Source organism: Camelus ferus, chromosome 4 (assembly GCF_009834535.1).
Source record: "Camelus ferus isolate YT-003-E chromosome 4, BCGSAC_Cfer_1.0, whole genome shotgun sequence".
Taxonomy (NCBI): Eukaryota; Metazoa; Chordata; class Mammalia; order Artiodactyla; family Camelidae; genus Camelus; species Camelus ferus.
The window spans coordinates 41,732,081-41,758,739 of NC_045699.1; the positions used below are offsets into that span (position 1 = coordinate 41,732,081).

The 26,659-nt window shown below is 38.6% G+C and overlaps 1 long non-coding RNA gene across 1 annotated transcript in view; it reads right to left on the reverse strand.

The window, feature by feature from the left end:
* The window catches only part of LOC116663176, a 75,531-nt gene that overhangs the window by 13,678 nt on the left and 35,194 nt on the right, over positions 1-26,659 (reverse strand). The window lies entirely within an intron of this gene.

Below are 26,659 nucleotides of genomic sequence, written 5' to 3' on the forward strand. Positions count from 1 at the left end.
GAGTACAATTTACTTCTCCATTAAAAAAAAAAATCTTTTTTTCTATTCTGTTTTGGTTTGTGGGTTTTTGTTGTCATTCCTTCCTAAAGCGCTGTTTCCTCACATTTGCATCTCCCAGCCTTTTTAATGTGATATTCCATTTAAACTGCCTTTTAATTGTACGTGCTGCCTTGGCAGAACATGACTGATGTACTCGCGTTAATTAGGGCTCCAGTCAGCAGCCCGTGCCAGCTGGAAACTGAGAAACAAGCGTAAATTATTCTGTCATCAATCAGCTCGAAAATGTTTGAATCACTAATTAGTTTGCAATTTGGGTGACAGTTTATCTGACGCAGGCGGTGTCAGAAACTTCAGATCTTAGATGAATAATTTGCCAGGAACAAGCGCAGATTCCCTGCTTTTAAATACATGAAGGTTTATCTGCATGTTGAAAGGTGGCTCAGCGGTCTTCATTAACTTCCAACTGGGACTATGTAAATCAGAAATCAGTGTGAGCCTCTTCAGGCCTGGGTGGCTTAGCAGATGATATTTAGAAAAAGAAAGCCTCTTTTCTCTCCTTTTTTTAATATTAATAATTCATAAACTGATAGACAAGGATGTTTGGGCTTGAACAGCTTAAAAAAAATCACAATGGTTTAAAAAAAAAAGCAATCACCCCCTTTTACATGAAAATTAGTTGTGCTGGATCTTGCTGTTGAGCTGATTTATTCTCCTCCACCATCACGTGACTGGAATGTTAAATGGGGAGTGGTTATTAGCCCTTGTCCTTTCGAGAAGGATCGTTACTGGGATTTTATTAAATGGCAGACTATGTTTCCGTTTAAAGAGAAAGGTATGTAGACCAGGGTGAGGGTGGGGGATGGTGGGGAGAATAAGCCGTAAAAAATAGAAAAGAGAAATCTTTGTCTAAAAGCATCATAAAAATCTATTATTTATCCAGTAACAGATGCTAGTATGGCCCCCACTTATTTGATCGAGGATCAGGCCTGCGTAATAACTCCCTGCGTTTACTGTTGATGGGAAGAGGGTGTCATCTGTGGGATACTTTGGGATTATGGTGCGATTTGGGTCTGTAGCTCCATTATCTCTACGTTTATAGGCCACATGCTGCCGTTCACATAGAAGATCGAGGATAAAGGGAGTTGTCACTTTTCCAAAGTTGTTAACAAGAAGTCAAGTTGGGCCAGCCTACCAATTGTCCTAGACCTAGGGAGTGGCAGTGGCAAAAAGCAACACTGCCCACTTATAAAATGGGAAAGGGGAAGAAAGAAAGATAGATGAGCTTAGAGTATTCCGTGCCCTCCTCAGAGCTGGCTTCGAGCTCTCGATGGAGAGGCGGTGGGGCTTAAGGTGTCCCCGAGATGGTAGGGTGGGGGGTACTGTGGAGCAACGGGCGGCATGGACTCCACAGCCTGCTCTGTTCCGAGGCCTCAGTGTCCAGGCAGGGAGAGACAAGGTGGGAGAAACAGAGCGAAAAGCTTAGTGTGCCACCTTTTCCTCTCAAAGCAAGGCCCTAACTTCTCTCACTGCGGGCAACAGAAAAAGATTTTTTGGCCTAGTGTGGTACATTACATCTGTTAAAAGATAGAGATAATTGCTGGTCTGCTCCTTTATCTTACAACATCAGAGCTTGGCCATTTCCTCTATGACCTACACGGATAGAGCCACCTACACACTATCTGCAGCTTCTGACCCACTCCAGATTCCCTTCAGTTTCCTGGAGGATGAATATGAAGTCGGCACCTCACTTCTTTACTGTTGATGCAGTTTATTCCCATTTCTGCTATGACCTTGGAATCCCAGTTTCTCAAAGACTGGATTTCTGTCTGATCTTTATGATCCAGCCTTGCCTTGCTTCTCACTGGCCAAATATTTGCCTTGACCCCCATTTCTCCTGTGAATTAATTCCCTTCTCATATTTCCTTCCTATTGAACTTCTTCCTTGCCCCACTTCCCATTTATAGCCTTCCAACAACTGTACTCCTTCATTATTTAAGTGGAACCACTGCCCTATTCATCACTCAGTTTGATGATTAGATGCTTTAATTCCAGTTTCTTTGGAAGACAAGCCATTGCTAGACCAATCTATCTTAAATTCTCTTGGCACCCACTTACACAAGCATTCTCTCTTTCTCTCTATTTCTCTCTCTCTCTGATAGACCAGTATTGATCTTTTATTAATAATATTATCAATTATGCACTACATGTAATTTTTCCTTCATTGGCTTCTTTCCTACTTTGAGGCTTGCTGTTCAAATATATTCATCCATTGAATCACCAATTTGGAGCCTAATTTCCATTTGTAGACTTCTAGTCCTTTGGATCTACCTCAGTTCCTGATATTGCCTTCTACTATTGGAGATGGTCCATAACTACCTTAACTCATGTATACCTGTTTGGAGTGACGTTACAGTCAGCTTTTACTAGGTAGTGCTGCGGTAGTAAAATCCATCAGTTCAATAGCTTACCTCAACAAAGGTTAGGTTTTCAGTCACTCACATTATATGTTGGCTGAAGTTTTACTTCATGCCCTCCTTGTCTGGGAACCAATATGAAGGAGAAGCTGCTATCTGGGACATGCCTGTCTCAAGGCAGAGGAGATAGAGCAGTGGCAGAACCAACAATGGCCCTTAGAGTCTCTGCTCAGAGGTGTCACATGTTACTTCCACATACATACCATTGGCCAAAGCAAGTCACAATGCCAAGTCACACACCAATGGAGCAGAAATTCTAATCCTCCCACAGAGACAAACCTGGTAGAAAAGGGCCTGGGTCCTCCAAAAGAAATACAATCTTCCAAAAACTCCACAAATGTCCCCACCAGCTTTCTGGGTTGCCTGGCAATAGCTAGTTAAGACTAAGGCTGCCTTCCTGGTAGTAGATGTTGCAACTTCACACATCTCTCATGATCTCCATGGATGGGGGCACTGGTTTTTCCATTTGTTTCTATAAACACCTGACCATTAGGCTAAGCCTGTTTAGCATCAAAACAGTCTTTTTGATCCCTCACTGATAAAGCTGCTCTCAAGCTTGATCCATAAAAAAGGAAAACAGTGGAGTGGAGGGTTATTGGGAAGGGTCCCACCCTGAGAGCACAACCACAGAGCTTCCAGCCAGACCCTGGGACAAACATGCCTCTACTCAGGACACCAAGAAATAGGAGGCTGTGCGCCTGCTCATGCTGAGAGATCTGTAAGCCACTTCCTTAACCCCTGCTGGGTTGACATTTTGAAATTCATCCTCACTTCATTCTTCCATGTTGGAGCTTTTATTTACAAGGCACTAGTCAATAGACTATTTTATTTCCTCCTCAATATCATGATCAAAATGTGGCCCGTTGCTGTCAAGTATATGTTGTGAACAAACCACAGCCTTGTACCCCATATAACCTGGCTTCGCATATTAGTGGTTAACTATATCGAAAAGGATTTAGCCAGCTCGTCCATTCTATGTGGCTCTTCCTGAAAACAAAAGAAAACAAAACTAAACAAAAACCCAACAAAGCTATTAAAACAGCAAATGCCAACAATAGACACTAGTCTATTCACCTTTCATTTTTTAAAAAATGAACAGGATCTAAATAAACTCAGATGTCAGGGCAACCCTAAGGAATTATCTTTAAATTTTTCATTTCCTTTAACCCACTCAAGAGATGATGTTTACCACTTCTCCTCCTTATTATATTATAGTTGTGAAAAGGCTCCGGGATTTGAAGGGTTCCAAGTTCTACCAGGAGCTTGTCTATGTAACCATGCTTATATGTTTGTCTATATAAGATGATCATTTAGCTGCTGAAGTAACTCCTAACAGATTAAATATACTGTATCCCTATGATCAGCTTTTCTCCCAAACCATATCCATGGCAGACATTAACAATCAATCTCAGCACTCTCTCCTTCCATGCCTAAAATCAGCCTTAGAATCCTGCTCCGCACAGTGCTCCTGGCAGCAACCTACCACTGAAAGGAATCATGCTGAAGACAGAATCAGAAACGGAAACTGCCATCTTGGTCTTAGTAGTAACTGGAAGTTCTCTGGCACCATGACAGCTACCTGTGATCCTCACCTAGCCTCTGAGGTATTTCTCCAGATTCTTTTATTAGTTTCCTTTTTGCTCAGAACTTGACCTTTTTCATCCATATAGCTTTGCAACATGATTTACCCATCACTTCAATTTTAATTTAGTAAGTTTTCTTCCATTCAATACCTCACCATGGTTGACTGCCCTTTGTGTCTAGTGTTTGTATTGAGCTTATTTTACTTTGAATATTTAAATCTACATAGAAACTTGGAGCAACATTAGTAACATCTTTAGCAGATTACTGGACTCACTTAAACACTTTTCCTTTCTACACCTTGGTAAGCATCAAAGTTCTAGCAGAGATATAAAATAATTTTTATCAAATAAATGTCTGGGGTCCTAAATAAGCCACTGTAATTTCATGGTGTATTAACCTCCTAGAGCTAACATAACAATGTACTACAGACTGGGCAGCTTTAAAACAACAGAAATGTGTTGTTTCACAGTTCTGGAGTCTAGAAGTTCAAAATCAAGGCATTGGCAGGGCAAAGCTTCCTCTGAAACCTATAGGGGAGAATCTTCCCTGACCTCTTCCTAGCTTGTAGCTGCAGCACTGTGAGTTCTGCCTCTGTCATCACCTGGCCTCTCCCCTCTTGTGCCTGTGTCTCTCTGTGTCTCCCCTCCTCCTCTTCTAATAAAGACACCAATCATACTGGATTCAGGGCTCTTTCCTATGACTTCGTCTTGACTTGATTACATCTGCAAAGATAATAAGGTCACAGTCACAGGTAACTGGGGTTAGAACTTCAACAAATCTTTTTTGGTGGGGACACAGTTCAACCCATAATACCCAGGAATATAGGTTTAGATACAGTGCTGATTATCTAAGTTAGTATTGAATCAGTGCCTAATTGCGGGAGATGGTGCCTCATCATTGTGTGAGAGGTATATCTCAGCTATTTCATCTGCTTGCAAGGGTGTGTTATTCCCAAAAAAGTGTCCAAATGAGAAATCATGCACCAAGTGACAGAAGATTTATTGGCTACTCTTTGCATATGCAATCTTGCCCTGAAGGAGTAGTTATTAATCCAACAAGTGCTTGAAGTAGGTTCCAATTCCTCTTTGAACCATATCTTAATTCTTAATAGTCTCCTTCACAAGGCATAATGATTCTGGATGGAAATAAAAGTATTATTTTATTTACACATTTATTATATATCATGTATAAATATTGTTGATTTGTTCTTTTTATAGAAATCACACACTACCATTATGGAAAACGTGAAAAAAAAAAATCTGAAGGCTGTTAAAGAAAAAAAGTATGTAATAGTCTACCATCCTCACGCACTTTATTAATATTTTTATGTAACTCCGTCTGGTCTTTATGCACAGATTTGAAAAATAATTATGAACATACTACAAATACAAATCTGCATGCATATTCAAGTGAGCAGCTTTAAATTTGTAGTTTAATTGTAATGAAAGAAACAAGATCCACTTAGTCCCTAGTAAGAGGGAAAAAAGAAAAAGACAATACCTTATTTATTAACTCCAAGTCTCAAAACTTACATGATACGCATAAACAGCTTTAGTTTATGACAGATAAGTGAGCATTAGGCCATTAGCTTATAGTAAATAACTAAGACATTAGGTCTGCCTACAAAAGTGTTTTTGGTAAAAATGGTCTAAATAATACCACCCTTTGTTCACTTCGGGTACAAGGAACACTATGCATATATTGGATGGGGACAAGTTTGGCTGTAGTTATCACACAAATCTAAATAACCAGCAATGTAGAATTCCAAAATTAAATAAGCTGCTATATGCTTCCTGCTTTTCTTGAAGAAAATGATATACATTTCTTCCAGCTAGTGACATATATGATAGAAATAGAGGCAACATCTTTAGTTTCTGACTTGTTCTTTTTCTTTGCTTGTAATTCTCAGGGGTTTCAATATATCCACATGGACAATTCCCCCGACATTCTGATTGCTCAGTTTCTCATCCTTCTCAAATCTAGTTACTGTGATCTGTGTGCCACTAAAGTTGCTCACTGATGAAGCCACACGTGAAGCCAATATTCATTCAAAATTCTCTCTAGTTCCCTAACCACCACCTCCTGAGTTTCTGTCTTGTTCACTCTCTCAGACTTAAGGAATGTCCAATTCCTTGAAAGTCACAGTTTTCTCTGCTTACGAATAGCATCTTGACCTCATGTTTCTATACAAATTCTCCATCTTTAGTCATTTACCAACTATTTTCTCCATTTCCACCACTGAGAAGTACAGAAAAGTCAATAAACCTCACTATCTAACTTCAACTAAGCCTTCATTGCTTAGTGTCTCATTTCAGTGTATTACAGCCCCCACCATAATTCATATTTTTCCCTTTTCACATTCTTCAAACCTTCAGCTCCTCCCTGAGATTCACTCCCCACCCCAGAAAATGGCCACACCTGCCACTTCAAAGGGAAGGTCAGAGCCTTGTGGTCAGACTGACCCGGCACCTTCACATCGTAGCTGTGTGACCATGGAGAAGGCAGTTCACTTCCTGTGAGCCTCAGGCCTATTGTGACGATGAAACAAAGGAGGTTTGTGAAAAAAAGGCACCCAGTACCTGGAAGGTGTTCAAAGCCCAATAAAGGTGAATACAACCCAAAAGCTGAGTATCAGACCGCCGCCTACATTGCCTTTGCCTAAGTCTGGCCCAAGCAAAGTTTCTGACATTCAGACTCTACTCTCACAGAGACAGACAATAGAAGGAAGTGCTGAGACCCACCCATTCAGGCCGACTCAAGGAGCCTCATTTTCTTCCTTTCTTTCACTTTTCCTGGCCTCTTTCCAAGATGAGTAAATCTGGGATTTGTAAAAACCATTTAAGAAACAGCAGATAAGCATGTGCAGTGAAACCAGAAGAGAGAGGATCTGAGTCTGTCAAGACTGGTGAAGTTTTCTGTGTTCACTTGTGGAAACGAGGATGCAGAATTGCATGTCAGCCTTTCCAAATTGAATAGACTCTACCTACAACTGACTGATTTACAGCTGGAGCCAAACCAAGGCAGAGGGGGGGCTTCAAGAGCTGGCTTGGTTGAAGCCTTCCCACTTCTTTTGGATGGTCCCTGTTGCCCATGGGCCCCTTCCTGCCCCCCTGGTACCTTCACAGCAATTCAGTTTTCCACCCAATTCTGCCTCCCTGGCCAATCCATGGAGCTCTACTTCCTATCAAAATTTAGCTGTCCTGGGTTCCATTCCCTAGGGGCCAGGTGACAGCCACTCTCTCTAAGAAGGAAATTTTAGACGGTTGCGACACGTTTATGAGCCCTGACTCTCCATCCTCTTCCAGCTAATCTACACTCGCTGTGGCTCTCATGCTGAGATTTTAGCCATTTTGACAGAGCTTGAGGAGATATTTTCAGACCTTCAGCACTGTGTGGCCCCACTGTGGAGATGACTGTCTTTACAGTTTGTGTGAAAGTTCCATCCGCTGTCAACAGCCCATAAATAGCAAAAACCACAGCTACTGATTCAAAGCAAAATGAGGTCCTTGAATAATTTGGGGGTTGATGAATGTTCTGACTCAGATAGTTTGGTTCAGCGAAGGTCAGGTACCACGGACCAAACTGGAACTCGTTGCCCTTTCTAAATCAGTATCTATGGAGATACATGTAAGGCCTGCAATGTACCAGGCACCATGTAATTTTTTTTAAAATCCCACCCAAAATAAAAGTCCTTTCCCAAAATAGAGGAGTAGGATGGTGCTAATGTATGTTGACATCCTCTAGGTGGCAGACCCCATGTTAGAGACTTTCATATATCCTGCTGCTACTCACAATTAGAGTAATATTTATGGGGACCTGTAATGTGTGCCCCAGGTATTATTCTAAGTACTTTACACATAATCACTCACTTAATGCTCACAATGACCCTGTGATGGAGGTACTATTACTAGCTCCATGTCACAGAAACAAACATAAAGCTGGCAAGAGCACGTGCTGCCTCATTCGGCCCCCAGAGCAGTCTGTGAGATGCATGTTATTATCTCCCCAGTTTTGCAAAAGAGGAAATTGAGTGTCATAAAAATGATGTGATTGGAGGCAGGTAAAGGTTACCTAGATTTGGCCCTAGGTCTTTGGGGCTCTGAAAGTCTGTCTCTTTTCATCACCTCGTGCTGCCTGATAGCCTGAAGTCACCACTCCTCCTTCACGCAGAAGTGGCAACTGACAACCGAATGGATTCCTGTCAACAGGCGTACACGGAATGGATGAGCTCAGGTATCCTGGCAGGTCTCCCCTGTGCATTACGGTCTCAGTGAGGAGGGCTATAAAACAGGGACAAAATGAAAGGACTGATGAGTGCTAAAAGGCTATAAAATCTCCTTGGATCTGGTTTCTAACAAATCAAATGTAGAGGAAAAAGCTTCCCGTCTATCTGGGAGCTCTGCAGAGGTGGTCTAATTCTGAGTCCTTTCTGAAAGCTCCAGCACTTTGTAACATAAAACTCAACAACTCTTGTTTCCGGGATGCTGTTATGGGGTGGGGGGCAGTTTTGAAGCTGGTCTGGGCTTCTGTTAAGAGCTTTTGATTAGAACCCGATTCTGGGTTGTCTAAGAGGAATTTCCTCCCCCATACACTGGAAGAATCCTTGTGTCCCCTCTCCACTCCACCTCACAGAAAAATGATTTCTGACATCAAAATAAATCCTTTGTGACATGTGTCCTGCAGTGGTGTGATAAGAAATGGAAGATGATGAAAGGAATGTTGCAGATGATTATGAAGGAGGTGGCCACTTGGGCAACAGAGAATATTTAGATGAGTTGGAGAGAAATAGGAAAGCAATATAACTTGTGGCTATTTGACAATTTAGAGAAGAATTTTGCTTCCACAAAGGAAAGCTTTATGTATGTTTGGATTCACTCACTTTTTTAAGAATTTGCTATTTATATAGCATTAAAGATATTCCAAACACACAGTAGGGACTCAGTAAATTCCCGTTGAAGGAACGGATTAATATAGTTACTAAAAGGGGATTATGACTTCTCTAAAATTTAGAAAAAAAGGATAGACAATAAAATATTTTAATATTCATGATTTTACTTTATATGTTGGGAAAAGCTTCTTTTAAAATATTTATTTCCTTTCACCACTGCTTTTGTAGCCTTTCTTCCCTGATGAATAATGCTAATACATTATGTGAAAACTACAGGTTGTTAAATATACTTTATTGAGACTGTGCCTGCTGAGTTCTTGGGGGTTTTCTTTTCCCCCAAACGAAAATGGTGGTTAGCTTTGGTTGTTTTGAAATGACAGTAAGAGCCAGCAGGAAAGGGGGCCATGATCCACTGTCCAGTCTGTTCCCTGCAGCCTGGACCATGCCGAATTAATTAATTAATTAAACCAGCCACGGTAACATTGTTTGTTGCACATTCTGTTCAGGTTTCTAATCCAAAGGAAGCTGTCAGCCTTGACTGCCAAGTTGAGGCTGGATTAATTCCCCATCATTGGGTATGAAGACAGAGAGGAACTTGCTTAAGTGGGGTGTCTTCGGGCATGAGGGGAAGTGGCCGATGGCAGCTGGGGGCTTTAGTAACAAGGAGATTTCATAGAAAGAGTCTTTAGTAGGAAGTGAGCCGGAAGAAGCAGCACAATTAGGGCAGAAACCACAGCCTGGGAGTGGAGGGAAGGGAAGGATGACAACAATCAGAGACCAGTGGCAGACATTCAGGTAGTACGGAGGTCTTCATGGGGTCTGATGGGGGCAGGGAGTGGAGTAGAGTGAGGGTGATTCCCAAGGAGTCATATCAATGAATGTCTGCAAACAAATCAAGAAGAAAGTGGACTAGACTGATCAGGAGCCATTCAGCCAACCTGAGTGGTGGCACTGGGCAGGCTCACTTAGTGTTCAGGGTGGGGGTGAACCAGAGGTGGGGCTGCAAGTGATCTCACCAGGCCTCTGAGAAATGCAGGCACAAGGGATGCAGGCAGCTTAGATGTCCTTTGACGGTGTGGCAACACTGTAGCTGGTGTCTCTGTTTTTCAGCGGGGAGAAGCTGAATAGCCCAAACTTCTCAGGCTCACAGAGAGAAGATAACCAAGGCTGTATGTTTGACCAAGGCCTGACAGTCTCTGGTTGATTCCTGGAAAGGAGAAGAAAGACTGGGGCAGACTGAGGGGTGGATAATGTAAATAACTGAAGGCTCAAAGTTAAATACATTTAACTTTGTATTAAATGCTTTTGTCTACGATTGCCAAGCATTGCACCACGTTCCAAGGCTTTAGTTGTTGACAAAAGAGAAATGGTCACTCTGATGAGGAGTTTATGAGTAAAAAGCAGTTACAAATACAGAGTGAAAAGGACTGTGATGGTGGTGGTCCAAGGCTTGATGGAAACACCAGAAGGGTCCCGAGTCTAACCTTGGGAGTTAAACAATGTTTCCAAGGAGAAGTGACACCCAAACTGAGACCTGGAGATAAGGAGCAGTTCAGCAGAGAAAAGGGGGAGTGCGGTGTTAGAGAGCAAAGAAGAGTCAGGTGTTAGGGTTTGGAGGCTACACTTTTAGTACAATGGAGAACTGAAAGTTATCCAGTTTCATTGGTGCAGGGTATATTCAGAGACCTGGCCAGAGAGATACTCTAGGGCCAGATAATGAGGCACTTTCCAAGGATGTCAAAGAGCATGTTTTTCTATGCCTTTTAGCCCAGTACAATGCTTTCAAATTTAGGGTACAGAAGGTAGAGATTGCACCCTGTATTGTATTAAGACAGCTTGAGTTTTAGGGTTGAGAAGGACTGGTTTAGATCCTGGCTCTGCCACATACTGGGTAAAGGTGAGTGGTTCTTCACAGTCTCTGGGCCTCAATCTTCCCTTCTGTGAAATGGGGGTTCTTTTTCTATATTGCACGGTTATTTTTAGAATTAGAATTCTTCTCATATGGAAAGAGGAGCCATCCACTTGGGAAGGAACATTTAGTAAATGGAAATAATGATGCATTCAGGTTTCTTGTACTGTTCCTAATATCTTACAGCACTATTTGAATTCTTGATGTTCTCTCTAAGAAAGGACAGTGGGTACAGCATTGATGAAGAAGATAAATTTAAAGCCTCCTCTCTCATGTGCCATTAACAATGGGAGCTGAGGCCCAGAATAAAGCAGTTTCCTATCCGTTAAACGGGGGCCAGAGCACTTGATTCCTCACTTCCAGGCATGTTGTAACGTTTCATTAGATGTTATCCATAAAGTACCATGAACTTCCCAGAGAAAGGCAGCATATAAATGCAAGTTACAGAGCTCTTATGATTCATCTTTCTTCTCTGATTAATTCTCAAGTCTGTCCCCTGTAACTCAGAACTTTGGCATTTTGTCCCCAGATATTCCTGCTTCTTTCTTACAGAAAGAGTCAGGTTCTTGGTCTTTTTCTCTGTCTCTAAATGTCTGGTGCTTTGAATTTCACTCAGCCTTCCCTGGTCTCTCATTTAGCACATCATCTGATGGATTTCCTTCACTCAGCTGATGTACTTTGGATGGAGGATGCTTCCAACCATGGGGACAGCTTATCTTCCTTAGTGCTCTCTTGAACTTTCAACTTTCAGTTTCAATAGGCACCAAGGGGATTCTAATCGAGGCAAGGCAGATTATTGACTATTTGGCCCTATCGTGTATGCACGACTCTCTAAATCTTTTAGGCTCCCTTGGTTTAAAAGGAACTGATAAGTCATTAGGATTGAGACAGTGCCCTTCTAAACTGAAGACAAATTTCTAACTTGGTCAGGTCACTTGTGGCCTAGTGCCTTAAGCCTGTCATTTCTGTCCAGTTTTTTTTTTTTTAATTTGACAAGACAGATGCTATAACCTGGTTTTTTTTTTCTATGAGCAGGATTTCCACATACAGAACTAAAAGCAATTAAGTCCCACAGGACTGTTAAAATCTGTGAATAAATTCCAGCTTTTGTTCCTCCTCAAATGAAATTCATTGTTTTTGTACAAACTGCAAAACAGGAACAAATGTTATTAATAGTTAATGGGGAATTTTGAATTTTAGTGAAAATCAACAGTTCAGTTTTTCAAGGTTGGTTTCAAGGATTAATCTTTCTGATACTTTCACTGTTTACAAGAGATACTGCCATATGTCACAAACCACAACTATATTGGAGAAACAGACAAAATACTGTACTGGGAGTGGGAAATGATCAAACAATTTTGATGTATCCTAGAAAGTTCAAAAAATCACTGAGATCCTATTTGGATGTGATTTTTGCAAAAATTTAATTGGGGCACAATGAATATGATCTAATTCTGGAGATAAGGATCAATGAATGGGTTCATGGAGAGGCTCACAAGAGTTTGCAATTGTATCCACAATATTTAATTTTTTTAAGAAAAAAGATCCAAAGGAAATAAGGCAAAATGCTGAGATTTTTGTAAGTGGCAAGCGCGTGGTTATTCATTGTACTACTTTTATTCTTGTCTATAGGTTTGAAATAAAAATATAGTTTGCAGTAACAGTACTACTTACAATACTTGTAATTCTAAAAAGGGTAGAATCATACATGTAAATTGGTTTCCACCTAATGGAAGCTTCAGGACTCTAGTCAGGGATCTTGCAAGCGTTCTTTGCTGGTAGGATGTTATGGATGAAAAGCTGACACTGAACATGGAAATGAGAACCTTCCCTTGGTGTTGAGAGCACCATTTATGAGCTAGCTCTATAATTCTTTCCAACTAAAAAGCAGAAATTTACATTTGTCTTTGTTACTTTTCATCTTAAGGGCCCACAGATCTAACCTATGGAGGTATTTCTTTTAAAAGCATTTATTGTTTTTATAAAATCAATACACACATAATTTTTTAAAATAAGTGATATAGAAAAAAAGAAAGCAAGAAATTCTTGAAAATACTACCTTTCCAGAAATAGAAACATTATTCATACACCTTTTCATTCACAAATTGAAATAGAAAGATAAATGGATGTTTGAGTGGAAAAGAATGATTTCATTGAGTTAACATTAAACAGTTTCCTTTAAAATATATTAAATTTAAGATTCTTTTAGCAGAAAAAAATCTACAGTGAAACTATAAGAACTGCTAAACTTCAGATAAATGAATCTTTTCCACAAGAGATACTAAGTCTACACTACTCCTCTAGCTTAAAAAGCAGATTGTGGACTTCCAGGTTCTGGTCTGGCATGTAAGGAGTTTAGAAGTCCACCTCCCCATCCTAACAACTGAAAAACTGAACTAACTGAAAAACAACAACACTTCTTAGATCTGTCAGAGAAGTGAGTCACAGAGCAAGCCACAGCCCCCAAAACTGAAGAGACAGACAGGCAAATCAGAGAATCACAACTTATGAAAGCAGAGACCCAGAGACCAGAAACTTCTGCGGGAATGGGTACTGGGGTAGAAAAACCTGAGCGGTGATTGACAAATTGCTGGAGGCTCAGTGTGAACAAAGCTGAGAGATGAAAACTCTAGGAGGCCCTGAGTCATAGTGCACATCACACTTTTGTGAGTTTTACTTCCAGGAGCTCTACCAGGTTCTCACAGAGAAGATCAGAGAAAAATCCCCTCTGGTTTCCCACAGAAGGGAAAGAAAAAGTGACCATTTTGAAACACGCCATGGCGTTCTGTTCTTAACGAGTTCTGCCCTCAAGAGAAACTATTTTACCAGAGCCTAACCGATTGGGGTTATCAGAACCTAACCAACCTGCGGGAAGGGAATTTCCTAACTCCAGCCCCCTCTAGCCATCCTGTCTCACCTAAGGAAGTGGAAAAATGAGAAGGACTTGTGAAGTTTGCAGCCCCAGGACACAGGTGCACTAAAACACTGACACCTAAACTTAGGACTATAAGCACTTGCCTTCCCCCACCTCTTACCACCACATTACCAAAGACCTATTTATTACTACAGTTCCTTTTATCCAGTGCATCATGTCTGCCTATCAATAAGTAATGACAAAGCATACTAAAAGCAAAAACATGGTTTGAAGAGACAGAAGGTATCTGAACTAGACTAAGGTGTGGTAGGGATGTTGGAGTTTTCAGACCATGAATATAAAACAACTATGATTAATATGCTAAGCGCTTTAATGGAAAAAGTAGACAACATATAAGAACAGATGGGTACTATAAGCAAAGAGGTGGAAATTCCAAGAAAGAATCAAAAAGAAATGCTACAGACCAAAACACGGTGACAGAAATGAAGAATGCTTTTGATGGGCTTATTAGTAGTCTGGACATGGCTGAGAAAACAACCTCTGAGCTTAAGAATATGTCAATAGAAACTTTCAAAACTAAATAGCGAAGAGAAAAAAGACTGGGAAAAAAAGGGAACAGAATCTCCAAGAACTGTGAGTCAATTACAAAAGGTGTAGTATATACATAATGGAACTATCACGGGAAGAAAGAGGAAAAGGAATAGAAGAAATATTTGAAGCAATAATGAGTAAGAATTTCCCCCAAATTAAAGTTAGATATCATACCATGGATCTAGGAAGCTCAGAGAATATCAAATAAGATAAATGCCACCCCCACCCCCTCCCCGCCAAATACAAAGACAAACAAAATACGAATTTTCTGAATATATATGTGAATCATTTTCTGAACATTTGAAACTAACATTGTAAATCAATTACACATCAATAAAAAAAAATCCTAATCCCAAGATGATGATATTAGGAGTTGGGACCTTTGGGAGGTAATTAAATCATGAGGGTGGAGTCCTCATGAATGAGACAAGTGCCCTTATTAAAGAGGCCCGAGAGACACCTTACCTCCTTCCTCGACTTGAGTTTGCAGGGAAAAGACAAGTGTCTATGAACCAAGAAATGAGTTCTTACCAAACATCAAATCTCCAGACACCCTGACCTTGGATTTCCCAGCCTCCATAACTGTGAGAAATACACGTTTTGTTGTTTATATGCTACCCATTTTAGGGTATTTTTGCTGTTGTTGTAGCAGCCCCAAAAGACTAAGACATTCAGTAAAAGATAATAATCTGAAAAGGCTACATACTGTATGATTCCAACCATATGATATTTTGAAAAAGGCAAAACTATGAAGACAATAAAAAGATCCATGGTTACCAGGAACTTGGGCAGGAGGAAGGGGGGAAGAAGTGATACTGAAAGATTTTTAGGGCAGTGACACTACTGTGTATGATACTAGAGTGGTGGATATATGTCATTATACATTTGTCAAAACAGTGGAATGTACAACGCCAAGAGTGAACTCTAATGTCAACTATGGACTTTGGGTGATACTGACATGTCTGTTTAGGTTCATCCACTGAAACAAATGTACCACTCTGGTGAAGGATGCTGATAGTGGGAGAGGTTTCCATGTGTGAGGGCAGGAGGTATATGGGCTGGGCTTTTCCTTCATTCAGACTCCACCTGAAACATCAGCTCTTTCTGGGTCTCCAGTCTGCTGGTTTACAGGCTGGAACCACACCGTAAGCTATCCTGGGTCTCTAGCTGGCTGGCTGACTGAAGACCTTGGGACTTGTCAGCCTCCGTAATTCCTTAAAATAAATTGTTTAAGTATATAATATATATCCTATTGATCCTGTTTCTCTGAAAAGCCCTAACAGAGTTTCTTTTTTTTTTAATTAGGCTATTTTATTCCATTAGTCTGTATGTCCATCTTTATTCCAATACTGGTGCTGTGATTACCATAGCTTTGTAGTATGTTTTAGAATTGGGAAGTATGAGACCTCCAACGTTTTTCCTTGTTTTCAAGATTGTTTTGGCAATTTGGAGTCCCCTGATATTTTACATGAATTTTAGCATGGATTTTTCAATTTCTGCAAAAAAATTTTTTGGATTTTGATAAGGATTGCATTGAGTCTGTAGATTACTTGAGATAGTATTAACATCTTAATAATACTAAATATTCCAGCTCATAAATGTCTCTCTCTATATGTGTATGTTCTATAACATCTTTCAGCAACGTTTTGCAGTTTTTCAATATACAAGATTTTATCTCCTTGCTTAAGTTTATTCTTAACTATTGTATTCTTTTTGATGCTGTTTGTAAGTGGAATTATTTTCTTAATTTTTCCTTGGGTTGTTCATAACAATATAGAAATTCAACATCATTTCATGAAAAAACACCTCTCAACAAATTCAGTATACAATTTCTTTTTAATAAAAACTGTATCATGGTACAGACGCTGGCCACTCAAAACCTAACTTACTTAGAAAACATTTGCTTAACCTTATCTAAAGGAATTTTTAATTATAATGTCACAGATACAGGATATAGAGCTCTGAAATTCAGAGAAGCAGTCTGGGCCAGAGATTATAAATCACCAATCAAAAGTTCCAGAATCCACCTTTTCCCCCTTGGGACAACAATGTTTACCATCCCTATTCCACAAATTCTCAAACGTTCAAGTCATCCACAAGTTTGTCTACCCCATAATATATATTCAACTGGGCTTGGAAGTCTGAAACTCAGTTAGCATATCCAGGTGCTTCCTTAGTCTATTCTTCTGTTTAATACTTTAATTTCCTCTTTGAAATGCTTTATCTATCCTCCTCAGTTTGAAAATTATCCTCCCTCAGGAGACGACAGAAGTAAAATCATGTTTTGGAAAACACATGGGCTTTGAAGATAGAGAATCAAAACTTCAGGCCCTGGAACCACCATTAACTCATTGTGTGATCCTTGGCAACTCATGTGGCCTTTCTGACATGTAGATTCCCAAGCATATGGTTGGATTTAATAATATTCAACAGCATGATGTTTAATCGGAACAATATTGCAATGAATGGAAAGACACCAACAGACAAGAGGTACAAGTTCTTTTAACACTGCTAAAGAATAAAGCACCACTGACTTCACACAGATGACTTCACAGCTAAGAAGAGACGGCATCAGTCACTTTGGATAGGTGAGCTTCCCTGATCTTCAAAACCCCATAAAGGCATCCTACCACCAAGGTACCTCCTAACCACAGTCAAGACACTTTCAAGTTCTTAAAGACGCTTCCTTTGCCATTGTTACCCAGTTTTTCTTTTCTTTTCCTTTCTTTTGACTCATTTAGCTTCTCTATGCCTTCCACCCACTAGGTACAAGTAACCAGTAACACCCCTAACACATTCCTGCAAGAATGAGTCCAAGGGAGTTCTGTCCCTCAAGGTCAATTTCCCAAGTGGGCGTCCCCTCTCAGGATAAGGCTTTAGGTCTGCTGACCAGATTTATTGCTATACTTTGTACTCTTGGTGATACTATGAGGATTCAAATGTTAAAGTATTCATTAAATAAAAGTTACCCCCAAACTGTAGTTCCCAGTTAACTTACACCATATTCCCTGTTTCTGATCAGTTAAGAATATTTTGGTTGCAAGTGACAGCAAAATTCAACCCAATTCAAGCAGTCTTTAATAATAAAAATCATTTATTATCTCACAAAACTTAAAACTCCAGAGGTAATTCTGGCTTTAAGAGAGAAATTATTTAGAAACTCACTGGATCCATTTTTTCTCTTTTCCGTCCCTTCTGTCTTTTATGGTTTTCCATTCAATTTCAAGGCTCTTCCTACTATGATTTTTTTTTTTTTTAATGGCTAGAACAGTTCAAGACTTCACATTGTTTTAACACCAACTCATCTAAGAGAAAGAATGTCTGATGGATCTCACATATGGTCCTGGCGTTCACACTTTCTCACTAGCGCCAACTGGGTCAGGTATCTATCCCTGAACTAAACTTGGTAGTCAGAGGGAAGGGCTAGATTGATTGGATTCAGTGAATCAGGAACCATTTCTGGAACTGAAAATGGGACCTTTCCTGCACAAATCTTATGCATGAGAATGAATTAAACAAAGGAAAATTAGGGTACTATTAAAAGGAGAGGTAGGGAATAAATGTGAGGGAGACAAGAAATGAATATCCACTATGTGGATTCATTTTCTTTCTCCCAATAAAATAGTTAAAGTCCTTGACCCTAGCCTCAGCCTTCATGATGCCTGTCCTATAGGCATGCTGGTATCTGGCCTTCCTCTTTTGTCTATTGTTTCATTGAAAGCTGAATCTACTAGAGAATTTTTTATGCTTCCTTACTGATTTCTGTAATTGCTTCCCCCTTCTCTTTCTTACTGAGTTATTCAGGATTATGTGGTTAGAATTACATTCTGGAATTACATCATCTCTTATGTGTGTTTTTCTATATATTCCTCCAAATATCTTAAAGGAACCTGACAATAGTGATAATTATACTGTTATTGGGGGAGATATAACAAGCATGCCAGCTAGCTCCACTCCTTTGTAGGAATGGGCCATAGGTGTGAATCATCACAGGAATAAGGTTAGAGGGAAACACAGTATTTTCTTTTTGGTAGAAGAAGAAAATGTACTTAGCAGTCTTCAAAGGGGTCAGATAAAAACCATCTGATTCCTAACCACCAGCTCCAGATTGCTTCCCAGGCCCACCTCTCTTCTTTTTTTTTTTTTTTTTCTGGCCCACCTCTCTTCTGATCTGAGTTTTCTGTCCATGAAAGAAAGAAATTTTTTTGGTAGCAAGGAAAAAACCCTCAGGGTGATTGGCTGATTGTATGCCATTTTGTTTTATCCCCACTCCATTGGCCCAGGTAATTGAGAGTTGACTCCATTTTCCACTCTTATTAGAGGTTTTTCATTCTCTCTCTCTCTCTCTCTCTCTCTCTCACACACACACACACACACACACGCTCTGGCCCTCTCACACTCTATCTCTTTCATCTAAAAGTATGAGATATTCTGAATACTCCTTTTAGCCAGGAATCACTTGACAACACTTATTATACTGAGTTGGGCAGAGAAAGGTGGTCAATGAAATTTTGGTGCAACTGAAATTTTTGTGGGTCTTAAGGAATTAAATTATGTGCATGCATCTTCATCACAAGGGTTCTTTTGTTATTTTTTTTAATTGCTCCAACTTAAAAATCTTTAAAAACCAAGTAGTGAGTTATTTATAAGGAAGAAGTTTAGAGGCAAAACTTAAACAATCATCTTCCCTGTATATGCATTCAAGATACCAGGAATATAACCTTTAAAAATTGTGAATCACTATCCACCTGAAACTAACACTGTAAATCAACTACACTTCAATAAAATTTTTTAAAATTTTGAATCACTATATATACATATGAAACTTATATAATATTTTATATCAGCTATACTGCAATAAAAGAAGATCAGGAATATATCTTATATCATTAATCCCCACCCTCTACTCCATTCCACACCCCAAAGACCCTGAAGCTTCGGAGATATATAACTGATGTTTGCTTCCATGACACATTTAACCATGTATATGATGTTTCTCACAAACTTTGAAACTCACTAAAAACAGATGGAATATATGTGTGTACTTCCTCCTCCATTTTTGGTAGAAATTTTCTTAACATAACTTTCACCAGGATTTCATTTGTCTCCTAATAAGAGATTCAGATTTCACAACTAAATTCTTATCATTGAATATCACTTTTTGCTAAATTAGCATTTATTTTAGTTCAATAGATACCTTATGTTAACAAAATAAAACACTTTGCCTGTTCTTTTTATCATGACTAAGTCCACTTAGCCATATTCATTGTGCAGGTGCTAAATCTATGTGATTAATGGGAGGTTTGGTACTAAGCTGATAGTTAACTGAGCCTCCTGAGAAATGACATTCACTCTTAACCTAATACACAAACAAATACCAAATTATTTGTTCATTGATATTTTCACCTTAAAAAGTAAATGATTGAATGACAACACTGTTCATCTCTATTTTAAACCCTATAAAGCTCTGTTTACTAGCTTCCAGATAAAATGTTTTAAGATAGAGTAATCATACTGTCTTTTTTGCTTTTTACCACAAGCACTTCCAAAAGGCTCTTTAGAAATAGAAAGGAGTTGTATTCCAAGGGAGCCCATGAGACCTACTACATAATGATGAAACCAAGACAGGAAAACTGGCTGATAAGATCAGCTGTGAGAGGACTGGAACTCAGTGGCAAGTCCTAGAGCCAAAGTCCAGAAGAGTTAAGAGGTAACCAGAAATGCCACAAATGGTGGTAAGAGAATAACATTATCAAGTCATAAAGCCATGGGCTAACCAACTGGAGACAGATGGGGCTGGGATAGTCAGAGAACATGGAAGAACAGAAAAGTCAAATGGAGCCACTTTGGAAGAGTAAGCTTCACCACTCCCTTACATCTGTGTATTGTGTTTCTTTGGCTACTTCTTGAGTTTCAATCTTACAAAACTAATTTGAAGAGCTTACTGTGTATTCTATAACTTGTTGCTAAGGGAAGCATTACAAAAATGTCTAAGAAATTTAAAGATTGAGAAGCAGTTTGGAGCCAGTTCTCTCCTTCCCTCAACAAGAACAACAAAATAATAATAATAGTAAGTTTATAATAAAATGTATCCTCAAAGCCCAGCCATCTCTTGACCCCTTGTGGGCATAATTTCACATTAACGAAGTATTAGGTCAGCATCCAAAATAATTGGAAAACAATGTAAATTTTCATTGCCGCCATTCGTAAAAATACCTAAGAGGGAATGCATACAGAAAAACTTTGGAAATATTCTCTTTCCTATCTTGTCAACTCCTTCCACGTGTGGCAGCTTTCAAAAGGTCCCAGTTCTTCTCTTAGTGGTTCAACTCCCCAAAACTCTTGAATCAGCCTCTCTTGTATCTTCCCTGATCTGTCTCTGGTGCAGCCTCTTTAATACATGGCTCGTTTTAACCTCTCTGACTCCTTTCAAGTCCCCTGTTCCTCCTTTACCAAGATTCAGTAGAGTAAAAGAATGCCTAAGAACTCACACAGCAAGCAAAAAATTCCTCTTCCTGTTTTCCAAAATGGTTTGTTGAAGTTGTCACTTGTAACATTTTCCTTTTATCCTGTTTCACCAATAACATACAGGATCTTTCCTTTTAAAGCAGGTTTGTTAAGTGGCAAGTTTGTAAAGGAAAACTAAGGTTTTGCTTTTGATATACAGAATGCAGGAAAAGCTTTCACTTGAAAGACAACAAAGCCCAAAATCCTTGACCATGTACATACACCAAGGAGACTGTGAGTCCAACTTTACAAATTCAAGTTGAAAACATAGTCAAATCAAGCTCAGGGATAAACCAGCTTTAGGCTTCCTAGTAACTCAGAGCAGATCTGTATGTGTGTATTTCTCTTAGCAACTTGTTCTTTGACATTAACAATTTTTTTAATCTTTCATGATAGATATTTTTATTTGAATTAGCAATTATCAAGTGGGTAAAACTACTCATTTATCTCAGTGTTATGTGCTTAAAGTATGGCTATTTGGACCACAGACTCCTAACCAGGTCCATCAGCTGGCAGAACATTGTAATTGCAGGTAAAGAAAGAAGGACTAGAGTCACCTGAGGGATGAGTCACCCCCAAATCAGATGAAATATGTGCAAGAGTATGATAAGAATATTTGAAATTTAACAAACTTTCACAGGGATCATTTATTTTGTATTTCTAGCAGTGATTTGTTTCTTCTTTATTGCAATCACCATTACACCCTCCTTTCAAGCATGTCACTTTCCATCAGTACCTATAAAGCCTCACATGATGTCTGTTAACAAGGCATTTACGTCTAGTCACGTAGAATGGAATCGGGGGTCATGATAGGTGAAGGTAAGAGTTTCCCATAGTGGAAAAATATTTTTAAAAATGAATGTGGAAGGCACATAATGAGAAATGCTATCATATGATTGTTGCTTAATCAACAAACCCAAAGTAAGACATGAAAAGTATAGGCAAGGCTTAGCAAAGGTCTATGGCCAGGGGAAATTTGAGTGTGCAGGCAACGGGAGGGGGAAACTTAAGGCATGAGCAGAATACCAGCATCAAAATCAGGCGCACAGGAGACAGTGAAATGGCAGTAACTGTATCTATCCTTCTTTTTGGTCTACTAATTTTGCCTAACCCAATACCTGGCATATAGTGGGGTCCTCAGTAACTGCTAGATCATTTTTCCTTCCTCTTTCTCATTCTGGATTTATTTCTATGCTTAAAGAATGATCACTGATAATGTGTATGCATCAATTTGATTTCTGGCTGAAAATAGATACAGTTCAAATTACAAATTCTAAAAATTAAATTATGGTTCTGTCAGTGCTGGGGAACAGCTCAGATTAGCCTCCTGCACTCTGTTCACTGAAATCTTCATCTTTCAGTATGGGTAATGGCTGCCGGGAACTATGCATAACACAGTGCTTACAAGCATGACTTTTAAAAAAAAGAACAGATAATCTTCTCTCTTCCCTCTTCTGATAGATATGGTGACTGGGAAACATAGGGTCACCCCAAACATACACTGATACAGGGAAGGAGATTAAGATGTTGGAAATAGGATGGACAAACTGTGTGGCCAAGGTAGACTACACCTGACCCCATCCCAAAAGCCTCCCCTTCCTTACTCCAGCTACTGCCTTTTACCAGCAAATATTTTGGAGGTATGATCTACCTTGGCTACAATCACCTGTTTCTGTTTAATTCTCTTTTCAAATTACCCTAAAACCTAGCAGATTAAAACAACAAACATTTATTATGGCACAGTTTCTGTGGATCAGAGATTTGGGAGAGGCTTAGCTGGGTATTCTGGCTCAGGGACCTTCTTGAGGTTGCTGATAAACTACTGGCTGGGGCCGAAATCATCTGAAGGTTTACTGGAGCTAGGAGATCTGCTTCCAACATGGTTACTCACATGTCTGTTGGTGAGAGGCCCCAGTTCCTCTCTAGCATTGGCAGGAAGGTTCAATTCCTTGCCACCTGGGCCTCTTCTTAGGACTGCTTGAGCATACTCACTAAATGGCAGCTGGTTCCCCCCAAGAGACTGGTGGAGAGAAAGAGAAAGAGAACAAGATGGAGGCTGCAATGCCTTTTATGATCTAGCCTCAGAAGTCACATACCGTTACTTCTGCCACATTCTGTTTGTTAGAAGCACATCACTAAGTCAAGCCCTCACTTAAGAAGAAAAGAATTGGATTCCACATTAAATGGGGAGAATAATCAAAAGTTTTATGGATACATTTTTAAACCATCAAAACTACAAAGAAGCAAGAGTCTTCCTATCCTGAAGTAATTCCTGTTCTGTGCCTTATACTCTGGTCCAAGATTTCATCAAAGATAGAATTATAATACAGAATACAAGACAATAAGGAAACTACAAGAATTTTGTATGTGGTAAAGCTGGCATCACAAATCAGCAGGAAAAAAGGATTATTTTAAATTATGTTACTATAAATATGTTGAATGCATTATATGAACAACTTATTAAGCTTTTATTTTCTTAATACTTTTTTGGAGTAAGAGCTAGATCATACAGTCACCTTTTTTCTCAAAGCAGCATTGTGTATCTTGTATTTTCTCTGTAATAAGCATGAAAGAGATGTTACAGTGCTTTTTGCAGCAACATCAATTGACCTACATTTGGCATTCTAGGTAATGACCATGTTCCAGAGATTGCAAATTTAGTGCAAAGGAAGATGGGGTGGAAAAAGGCAAAAGGTGAAAGAGGCATTTTACACTTTTTTAGGAGCACCAGGTGATACCACATTATACAGAAAAGGAAAGAAAAGAAAACCCAGGAAAGTCTAGAAAGACAGAGGAGGTCCCTGGCAGCAAGAGAACACCAACCACCAGAGGCAGGAGAGAATTGTCCAAAGCTGTTGGGAACACTGACAAGAGAAACTGGTAAAGGTGGAATGACTAAGATAAAATTTGCACTTGAAATCTAAAGTACATGAATGAAAGAAATAGACATTCAAATACAAATGCTTCTCAGGATAAGAGACTAGAAGCCATCCATTCTCTGACTGTTCCAAGAAAACTTCACTGAAAAGGTGGGGTTTGGAAAACTAAGATACTGAAGGTCTTGTTAGAAAGTACAGATTGGAGTCAAGCATGGATGGACACTCAAAATCGCCCCAAATGACTTGAGGCTGTCTAAGAAATTACTTTAAGTGAAACCAACTTGGAAAGTTGAGCCCTAGAGATGAGTTAGATTTGAAAGAACCACTTCCAAGTTCTCAGGCTTACCAACTGAGATAGTGGTTTTTCTACAAAGAGGCTGCAGTACTATTATGCTCTTCAAGAAGTTTAGCTCTATTATAGTGGTTGGGACTTCAAAATCCCTTCATAGAGTTTTATAAGCAAAGACAGATTTACCGTGTGCGTATATTAAGTCACTAAAGAATAAGAAAATCCAACCCATGACTGTTTCTCATTCAGTCAAGATACTATGTATTCGTCATAAGAGGCACCATATTTGTATGTAGTACCAACCCTGGCAATTAAATTGTCAATGCAATTTTTTTTCTCACTTAAGAAAATGTTATACTTGTATAGATGGAAATTTTGTCACCATATTATTCCTGGTGACTTAAAGAGAATTGATGATTCTGAATTTTTAAAAAGTACTCCACTGCTATCTCCAATATTTTCTTCCAAGTCTCTTCTACTCACTTTGCAAGTTTTGATACCAACACTTTTTTTTACTCAATTCAATCACATGATGCTGGAAGCTAAGCAGGTTCTGCTCAAAGTTAGCAAGTTGTTTCTGATAATTTAATGTCTTAGGAATAGCCCTACACGATGCATGAACCAGTCACATATGGTCCTTACTGCTTTGAAATTTCTTTCATCTATTCCAAGGGATTTGGCTATTTCTCCTGTCTTTAGTTGCACTGCTTAGCATGATATGCAAGCCTTTTCTCGAATGTAAGAGCTTCATCTAGGAGGCATCTTCATTGGTTAGGTCAGATAAAGCACACAGGTGTTTCTCTTGCTAAATAATATGAAATCTAAGTCCCTCTTTCACCAATAAATATGCCTTCTGTTCAATTTTCACATCTAATTTTACAATAACTTCTTTTCAATACCCAGAGTGTAATCTTGAGAACCTCTTAAATTGTTCAAATTCAACACATGTAATATTAGCAATGCACAAAATATAATTGCGGTGACAGCAGTATGAACAGCTATGACCAAGCTAGTGTGTGTTCTTATAACTATTTCATAACTGCTGTTTGCTAACATTGACTGCAGGACAAATCTCAATTTTAGAGGTGAAATTCAAAATGAGTACATCTTCTATCTAAAGAAATAAAATTTTTCCTGAAAGAATGTGAAATTTTTCATGTTGGACAATTCTGTAATATTAGCTATCTTGGGAGCAGTATTCTTGAGGGAGAAAAAGTTATTCACCTTACTTTAATAAATGGGCTTTATTACAATGTTATGACTATTAAATTTCAATAACAATAAATAAGAAGAGTCAATAAAACAGCATAGAGAGCCCCCAAAGACTCTAGCATATGATCAAATTATGTACATGGTAAAGATGGAATCATGAGGGAAGAGTAGTGGACAAATTGAGCAAGAAAAATTAGTTCACTGTTTGGGAAAAAGTTAAATAAAATCTTTAATTCACACCATATCCCAAAGTAAATTCCTGATAGATAAAGATTTATATTAAAAAGAAGAAAATAATTAAATAATTAAATTATCTCTGGATGCCAGAAGGCTCTCTAGGTATAGTAGCAAAAGAAGAAATAGATTTGGTGACATAAAAATTAACTTCTCTATATAGAAGAAGCTTATACACAAGAAAGACAAGCAACAAATGGAAAAAAATGCTTAGAACAGAAATATAATGTAATAGGTTGATATCCTTAATATATAAAGAGCTCTTACAATTCAGTAAGAAACAATAACCCATGGAAAAATGGACCAAAGAAATAAACAGTAAATTACAAAAGCAGCATTTGAAAGGTAATAATGAAAAAAGCTACATCTCTAGAATTTTAAAAATACGAATTAAAATGGTAGTTAAATATTTTTCATTCTTCAATAATCCTTTTAAGCTCTAATAGCCACCATAAGTGAGCATGGAAAATGATCATTCTCATACTCTGCTAAAGGACTGTAAATCAGCATATCTTTTCTCAAGGGAAATTTAGAGACTTTCAAATGTTATCTATTCCCTTGGGAAGAATTAGCCTTTTACCTTATAAATTCTTTTAGGAATTTATCCTGAAGGAAAATTTAACTATGTGCAAAGAGATTTATATGCAAAAGTATTTATTACCATATTATTTATGTTTTAAAAAATTAGAATCTAACTATTTGTGCAAAATTAGGTGAACAATTAAATCTATTATTGTAAAACTCTGATAGAAAATTCACAAGAATCAAACTTATCTCCTTTGTAAAGTTTACAGTAAGATAGGAAAATGATATAATATTTAGTGATAAAATCCAGATCCAAAGCCGTATTCAGAAGGTAATGTTATGAATGTCTGAAATAATTACACTGTATTGCAGGTTAAATTGATTTACTTTTGATACTTTTCTATATCTTCCAAGATTCCTACAGTAGGTATATATTATTTTTATAATGAGGAAGTGGCAAAAAGGAGATGACTGTGATCAGGATAATAAAAAAGCAAACAAAATGCACTCTTATCCAATAATGCAACAGGTTAAAGACATATAACAGATATTATAATAATTGTGATTTACAGCTGTTTCCTGTGCTGAAAGAATGAAAATATTATCACTCTCTGTTTTGAATTGTGAAGTGTAAAAAGACAATATTTTATTGATAAGAAAAGAATTAATTTAAATATATAAGTTGTATGAGT